This window comes from Gopherus evgoodei, chromosome 14 (assembly GCF_007399415.2).
Source record: "Gopherus evgoodei ecotype Sinaloan lineage chromosome 14, rGopEvg1_v1.p, whole genome shotgun sequence".
Lineage (NCBI taxonomy): Eukaryota > Metazoa > Chordata > Testudines > Testudinidae > Gopherus > Gopherus evgoodei.
The window spans coordinates 8,770,677-8,778,574 of NC_044335.1; the positions used below are offsets into that span (position 1 = coordinate 8,770,677).

The 7,898-nt window shown below is 40.7% G+C and overlaps 1 protein-coding gene across 8 annotated transcripts in view; it reads right to left on the reverse strand.

The window, feature by feature from the left end:
* Positions 1–7,450, reverse strand: part of OSBPL2 (oxysterol binding protein like 2) — a 54,636-nt gene extending 47,186 nt beyond the window's left edge. For 4 of the 8 annotated variants that reach the window (XM_030532898.1, XM_030532890.1, XM_030532892.1 and 1 more), the window contains exons 1-3: positions 7,349–7,450; positions 5,977–6,116; positions 3,295–3,397 (exon numbers count right to left, since the gene is read on the reverse strand). The gene's annotated coding sequence lies outside the window, so the exon portion shown is untranslated. Of the gene's footprint in view, positions 1–3,294; positions 3,398–5,905; positions 5,908–5,976; positions 6,117–7,263; positions 7,285–7,348 lie in introns of those variants that run through there. The other 4 variants (XM_030532899.1, XM_030532896.1, XM_030532893.1 and 1 more) reach the window with 3 other exon arrangements.
* Between the last annotated feature and the right edge of the window lie 448 nt (positions 7,451–7,898).

Consider the following 7,898-nt stretch of genomic DNA (forward strand, 5'->3'; position numbering starts at 1 on the left):
CATCTTTACTCCTCTGCCATCTGAGTCCATCTGAAGCCATACTGTATTGAGATTATGCTAACTTTAACCTTACCCTATGGATTTCCCTTGAGAAATAACGTAGTGTTGTACTGCCCTCCCCAATAAATGTTAACGCCCATAATGTTACTTCGTTTTTTATATTCACAGAGCCCCTAGTGAACATTATTTTCAAGGTATACGTTACACTTAGAGATGAGACAGATAAACCAATCCCTCATTACTGATCCTGTAAAAAAAAAAAAAACAAAAAAAAACCACCTCACATTTCTTCACTAAACTGTAAAATTCATGGTCCCTTATTGGTTCCTAGAGGAAATTATCTTGTGCATTACCCTTTGGGGGCAAATGGTTGCTAATAGATTAGTGGTACAATGAGAGTTGGCTAGTAAATTCCATCAGAACAAGCTTAGTGTCTGCACATGCGGTGTTATCTCTGAGCCACTTGTAGGTCATATTAATAAAGACTTTCCTTAGTATGGCAGGAGTGAACCTTAATTTGATCCCTTTTCTTCCCACTTCTACTGACAAAACTTAACATTTAAATTTGTTTCATCCTGTCACAAATCATGCAAGTCTTTGCAAGATTTTCCTAGGTATTTACCTTCAACCAATGTCTGTATTTAGTTCACAAATCCATAGCCAAATTACTCCCCACATAACTTTTACAGCAAGGGATGTTCATTTGTTCCTTATAAAGCAATGAATATAGTCCATGATCTTTATCTTGAAGGCTTTGCATGGTCTAGTGCTAGCTCCTGTCTGACGGCCTTACTTATAAAAGGCAAGTACACTACCCTTCTCCTTTGTAGACAGACTCTTTAGGGAACACTAGAAATGCTGCTGGCATTGTTATACAATGCCTTCCTCCCATTCCCACCTCACCAGGGGATTTAAATGCTGGAAGATCTGTTCAAAAGTATGGCTATAATTAAGGTTAAGATTTTGTCTCGGTTTCTTTTAGTAAAAGTCACGGACAAGCCGTGACATGCCTGACTTTTACTAAAAATAACTGGGGGGGAGGGGAGGGGAGGGGAGAACGATAGCTGGAGCCCCATGGGGGGAGGGAGGCGCAGAGCAATGACAGTCCAAGCCTCACCGCTGGGGAGCAGCAGAGCCCAAGCTCCAGCTGACGGGGCAAACAGCCCCGGCCACACCTGCTGAAAGCCGAAGCTGAAGAAATCACAGAGGTTTGGTAAAGTCACGGAATCCGTGACTTCCATGGATCGTATCCTTAACTATAATATTATCCTACAGTCTGAACATTGTCTTCCCCCTAAACACACAAAGCAGTTTAAAAAAACAGAAATAGAATTAATTCAGTAACTGTGAATGATGCTTGATTGTTGTAAACAGAGATGGAAGCAAGTAACATAAAGCACAGTCAGTGGCACTGAAAGTTTCACCAACACACTCGTGAGGTCATCAGTGTGATTCAACACTGACATGCAAAGATCATATCTGATGTGAGAGGGCAGTTCAGTCTCAACGACAACCTGCCCTAGATTTATATACCTTTACTAATCTCATATGCCACTGAGTCCCTCCTTTAAGCTTTTTCTTAAACACACACTACAACACAATATTTTTGTGCACCAAAATGTACAAAAAAACTCCAAGTTTGCCAACCCTTCCTCCACGTCAGCTAAAACTCCCAAGAAAGTATCATAATAATGATGTCTGTTTAAAAAATAATTAAAAACATAATCAATGAGCTATATTTTCATAATGACCATTTTGGGGACAATTTGCTTACAGAGGAGAAATTTAAAAAAAGAATAAGATCTTTTATCCTAAGCAGAACAGCATTAAGCAATTGGTACATGAGGTATAATAGCAGGACTCCCATTTTGCGGCAGTACATAAGCACCTCACTGTAACCCCACAAGAATCCTGAGCTCTTAGCAACAGGCAAATAATCCACAGGATGGTTTTGAATTCTTACCGTTTGCATACCACTTACTCTAACATGTTCAGTAAAAGAGAAAAGCAACACACTCATTTGCTCACATATTTTGCTAGCATGGCATCATGCCTAATCATACTTAACATTTTGTGACCAACGCCATTACTTGACCATTAAAGTTTAAGGACTACAGGAACAGTTACTGTATATAACAGCAAGGCAGAAAACAACACAGAACAGTAAAGCATTGTTACAGGTTTAGTTTATAGGCATCAGCACCCAGAAGCATCTCATCAAGCATAATGCCACTGCTCATCAAATATATCCAATCATACGTTTGTTCTGTACGAGGTACTCCACTATCAGCCATTTCCATGGAGACCTACTCTTGAACAATCATGAAAATAGCCACAATACAAAAAAAAAAGTGAGTTGTTGCAGCCCTAGCGACTTATCAACATAGTGCAAAGTGCTACCAGTAAACAACCATGCTTCTATATACAGCAGCAATTACTGGGACAGAACCCAATTGTGTAGCACTAACACATGCAAACAGTCCTACAGATTACTAACTTAGGGCTTCACGATGAGAACTTACTGAAAATTAGTAAAATCAGAATTTCTACTATGGTGTCATCTCTTCAAAAGCAATATTCATAGCACAGACGTTTACATAAATGGGAATCAGTCTAATACGTTTGTGGTCTTCAAGAAAGTATTAAGAAAGTTTAAACTTCTTGACCTAGGATATCTATTTCTGTTTCTAATAAAATTTTAATAAAAAAGCTGTTCCTCTTACTTGCAGTCCACTTTATTGGCTAACCAGTTTGCAACAGTGTCAATAACCCTGACACTCAGTCACTAACAAATGTATTGTAGTTTCATTTGTAACTCTAGAGATACAGTAGACAACACTCTTGTTTTACTATAAACAACTGTTTAGCAACACTTGATTTCTGAAAATTTCTAGAAAAACCTCTTAAGAGGAAAAAAACCACAGTTCAAAACAAAACTCTCCCTTCAGTACATATATCTTTTACCAATACTATTGAATAAACACCACAATTACCATCAACAAAGATAGCTAACATCTGAAACTTTGATTCCCAGATTTATAATATTGATAAATGATAATATGGAAAGGGCCAAATTTAGAAGTGCATGCCCATTTCTGCAACTGCATGCACCATTAGCCACATGTGCATGTGACTGCTGTATCTGCAAATACAACAAAATGGAGATACTCAAACTCAGGTACATTTTGTGGGTGAAAGTGATCTCCTACCCACTGAAAATTTGGGACAAAAAATAAATAAGCTTATTAACACCATTAGATTTTTAGACAACTTTAGAATTCCTAGTTATCTTACCTCCTACTGGAGTACTTATAGCAGGTGATAAAATGAAATGCTTGTACACAGTAAAATACACTGAAATACTTTGCAGAATTTGCCAGGGCTAGGGTTTTTTTTTCTAAAATAAAGGGAAAATAAAAGTATGATTAAACAAATTTAAAAAAAACAGGCTCAGTTTATTCTTATACCTCATTAATCCTGAAAATTAAGACATTCGTTTTGTACACCTGGCTCACAGTGTATTTTTAAAAGCATATCTGAGACCAATACTAAATCCCCATTTGACACATTCTAATTGTTTAGCATACAGTTTGCTATGTTGAGTCTTTTAGAATACAAAGAAAAACTATTCTGTCCTCCCACTCTTTCTGGAAATGAATTATTTAAAAGAGTGAAGGTTGAGGGCAATATCCTACACTGCGGAATCCACAGCAATACACGCCAGAAGATTTTAAACAAGATATGTTTGTATAAAATCCTACATTCATTTACAATCAATTATTTTACATTATGCTCCAGAAAGTATTCAAAATACTGCATCTTCCAATAAACTCTGTCTACAAGCAGATTTACCAATTCTCTCATTGCTCACACTCCACATTTCTTTCATCCAGATGAGGAAGTTCCTGTGACAAGCTTGTCACCAACCCATTTAATTTAGAAAAAAAAATCTTGGCTGTTCTGAATTACAAATATAAGGCAGATTTCTAAGTATACTTACCGCATGTTTTGGAAAAATAATAATTCATGCAAAAAACAGAATGCAAAATCACACATATTAGTTATTTTGCAGAGAATATGACAAGAATTGTAAACAAACATACTAAGAATCTGTGACATTATGGTGTCTAAGTATCTAGAGCAGAAAATTCTTTTCAAGTAGTATTTTAATAAACCAGGTGACAAAATCAATATCGATTGAAGGACAAGAAAAGAATGCTGACGTGTAAGAGGAAGTCTTAAATAACAAGGAGTTCTATGTAACACTGGTATGTTCAAGGGCAAATTGCCTTACAAAACAAATGCAAATGAGTTATTGACTTAAAACTTCAGAGTACTTATGTGTAAATCCTGGTTTCAAGCAGTTATCTATATGGAATATATTTATATCTGCGCAAAACTACTTAAATACTATATCAGAGGGGTAGCCGTGTTAGTCATGCATCTGATGAAGTGGGTATTCACCCACAAAAGCTCATACTCCAAAACGTCTGTTAGTCTATAAGGTGCCACAGGATTCTTTGCTGCTTTTAAATACTATACAGTGTCTTAAGGCCAAAAAAGATTGCTGAGTGTGCTTTGAGACACTAAATGAAAGATATTGGAAAGCTTATTTTGTATTTAGTTTGATGAGTATGAAGTACAACATTCATTTGGAAAAAAAAAAAAGACATATGCAAGTAGCATTATGTAGTTTTATTTATAAAAGCTGCCAGCTAAGGTAAGAAATTATTTTTAACTGTTGTGGAAAGCTATTGAGAACATGGTAACTGTTCTTAAGTATGAAACGAAGAAAACAAGTATAAATATCCAACAAAGAAAGCAACTCTGAATGGCTACAACAATTAAACCAAGTACATTTATGTAGCCAGTAACGCACACAATTAAGCTTTTGGATCAGTCTCAAGCCTCTCATCCTTCATTTATTTTAGGAGTACAATCTACAGTAAATTACTCCAGAATAACGACTGTTCTTCAACTATCCCCAGGGATGGAATCTGTAATCTAATTAGCTTTTTGTGCCTTTAACTTCTGCGATCTGTTTATGAAATTGCATTGGCATGTCCAAGGAACTAATTTGGAAAAACTGTCTTCTGCTTCATGAAATACATGCCATATGTATTGAGAGCAGCTGTTTCAATATCTCCTTTTCAGAATTCATCATCAGATTGCCTTCTGAAGTTAAGTCAACTGAGGTGTGCTGATGGGCAGCTTCCCTGAAACTTCCCTCAAGAATCAGAAGGCAGCTATATGTCAGTTTCTGCTCAACTCTCTCACTGTACAGCCCAGAGAACAACTCATCAGTCTTCCCAGATTCACTGTCCATTATGTTCAGCACACATTCATTTAAAATTCAGGTGCTATAAAACTTTATTTTGCTTTAAGTGAACAAGAAGATACAAAAGTTAATACATTTCCTATTAGACCATTACAAAGAGTCACTCACACAACTTGAGTGAATAATTATTTTGAGGAAGGCTCTGTCTACACTAAATGAAAAGGCATTGTAAGAAACAACAGCTTATAATGCCTTGTGCTTCAGTGCTACTTCAACCAGTTCTCCTGTCCCTGCCTCACAATGCCTCAACTTTGGAAGTTGCCAAAAAACTCCTGCTTCTAGCAAGCACACTGTGGCATTTCAGGAGTCCCAGAACAGTTGTAAGATGTGATGCATATGGCTGCCCCCAGGTGTCAATGTGAATGCCACAGTGTAGATGTGCTCAACTTTTGCAAGGATCAGTAAAAGAAACAGCCATTCATGCAATCAGTATCCCTGAAACATTTTTCTTGGGAATGTAGACAATGCTGAAAAAAGGGAGACAGGTGTGAGCAAGACTGATGGGGGAAAAAGATGAAACAGTGATACTCTGATCCTAAATACACTGCAAATCAATGTCCTCTTCACTTCTGCTACTTGAAGAAGGTTTAAACAAAACATGTTTTAATCAAGAAAATATTTATTAGCATTATACATACATTTGCAGATATTCATTGGTGGAGCTGCAAGACTGACACAGGCACACACAAAACCATATGTGCTTCTAGGCACGCAGTTTCCAAGTTCTGGCCCGTAAGTGTTGCAGGAAGACAGACCATACCCTCAAGGAGTTCACAAACTAAATGAATAGACAGTATAAATAAGATTAAAACCCATGTTAGACAAATGGCCACATACTTTACTTTTTTATTAACATGCCACACAAACCTCTGTGAAATATAAAAACAGCCTTTTTCAACTATTTTCCAGGTTGCCTGCTACTCTGCAGAAGCTCTGCAAGAGGGGGATGCTGGGGACAGCTGGAATAAGAGAGAATCAAGGGGTATGTACTGACGGACTGTGAGTGACAGTTGGGGGGAAAGACAACTTCAAGCAGGAGGCAATATGCACCCCCATGCTCCTGAATCATGCTGAAACCAAGCTCTACTTCTGCATATTATAGGAGCATAGCTGGCTCTTTTCCCTGCCTTACTTTCCTTCCCTAAGTCACACAGGAATGGACCTCTGTTCTGACTTGACACAGGATGTCAGCTGTTCTCCTCACAAAAGGTTCTTCAGCACCTTCTGCCAGTTCTTGTTCCCAACTCCTCCAGATTAGAAGCCTTCCAGTTTAAAGAACAATTTGTGAAGAAACACATTGCCCCATATGGCAGTAAGATTCAGTACATCTCTGCAATGTAAATTAGGGGCAAAAGGGTCTAGCCATAGGATTTAGATCTAATGTTATTTGTTCAGCTTTACCATCTTATTATACATGGAGCCCTAAGACAACCACCAATAAGCGGCTATACGAAGCCCCTTCTGCCAGGGAAGGGAGAGCAGTGACCCCTCACACCGAAGCATGCAGACTAGCTCCATTTCGCCTGCGTGCCGGGTAAGCTCTCCAGGGAGTGCACCCTGCTCTTTCCCCTCAACCCACCTTCCAGGATCTTTTCTACCCATTTGCCTGCAATAGAAGGTGGCCTCACCCAAACTGACTAACCGGGGCCTCCTCCCCCACCTGCTGGGGATGCTCCAGGGGCTCCCCGCCAGGGTCTGGGTCCCGGTCTGCTCCCCCGGGCAGCAGGTCTGATACGGGGCTTCTCCCCCATGTCCCCCTCAGGGGGAGGGTGTCTCAGTCTGGGCATCTCCCTTCCCCGCCCCAGGTCTGGGGTCCCTCCCCCGCCAGGCGGCGCACTCAGGGGCCGGAGGGCGGAGGGTCCCTGCCCCGGGCTGAAGGAGCCCAGAGCGCGGCCTGTTTTCCCCCGGGCGGGAGCCTTAGTTACCTCCCCGCGGTCCTACCCGGGCCCCGGCGGCAGCCCCGGCTGCGGAGGTCCCGCCAGGGCACAGGCCGCGGGCGCCTCCTCTCACCTGGTCCTGCAACAGCCCCGGGCCCAGACCCGCTGACACCAAGGCGGAAGTGCGGCCCCCAGCGTTCGCCGAGTGACAGCCCAGACCACCAACCGGAAAGCCGGGCGAGGCTATGGCAACCCCAAACTGCCTAATCAGCGCGGGCGGGGCGGGGCACATGCTAATGAGATGCCAGGCCCGGGACGCAGAGGCCCGACCATCGCTGGCGAGCCTGCTGGCCAATGGCGTTCTAGGAGGGCGTGTCTATGCAAACAAGGGAGGAGAAATCTGGCCTAAGCTTGGCTCCCGGTGGTACGCTTGTAGGAAGTGACACACCTATTAAATGTAAATCTGCTTAGACTGCACTGATGCATATTTTACATCTAGTGCTGCATATTCACATGTCACTGCATCTATTGTATTTACTACACTTTGCACATAGTGGCAACTGGTATGTATTATATATCCTGCTTTCAATGTGTCTGTGTTTCTTATGAACTTTGTGTAGTTTTGCATACTCCATGTGTTTGGATGCACTGTATAATATTTTGCATATATTAAATCTCTTGCC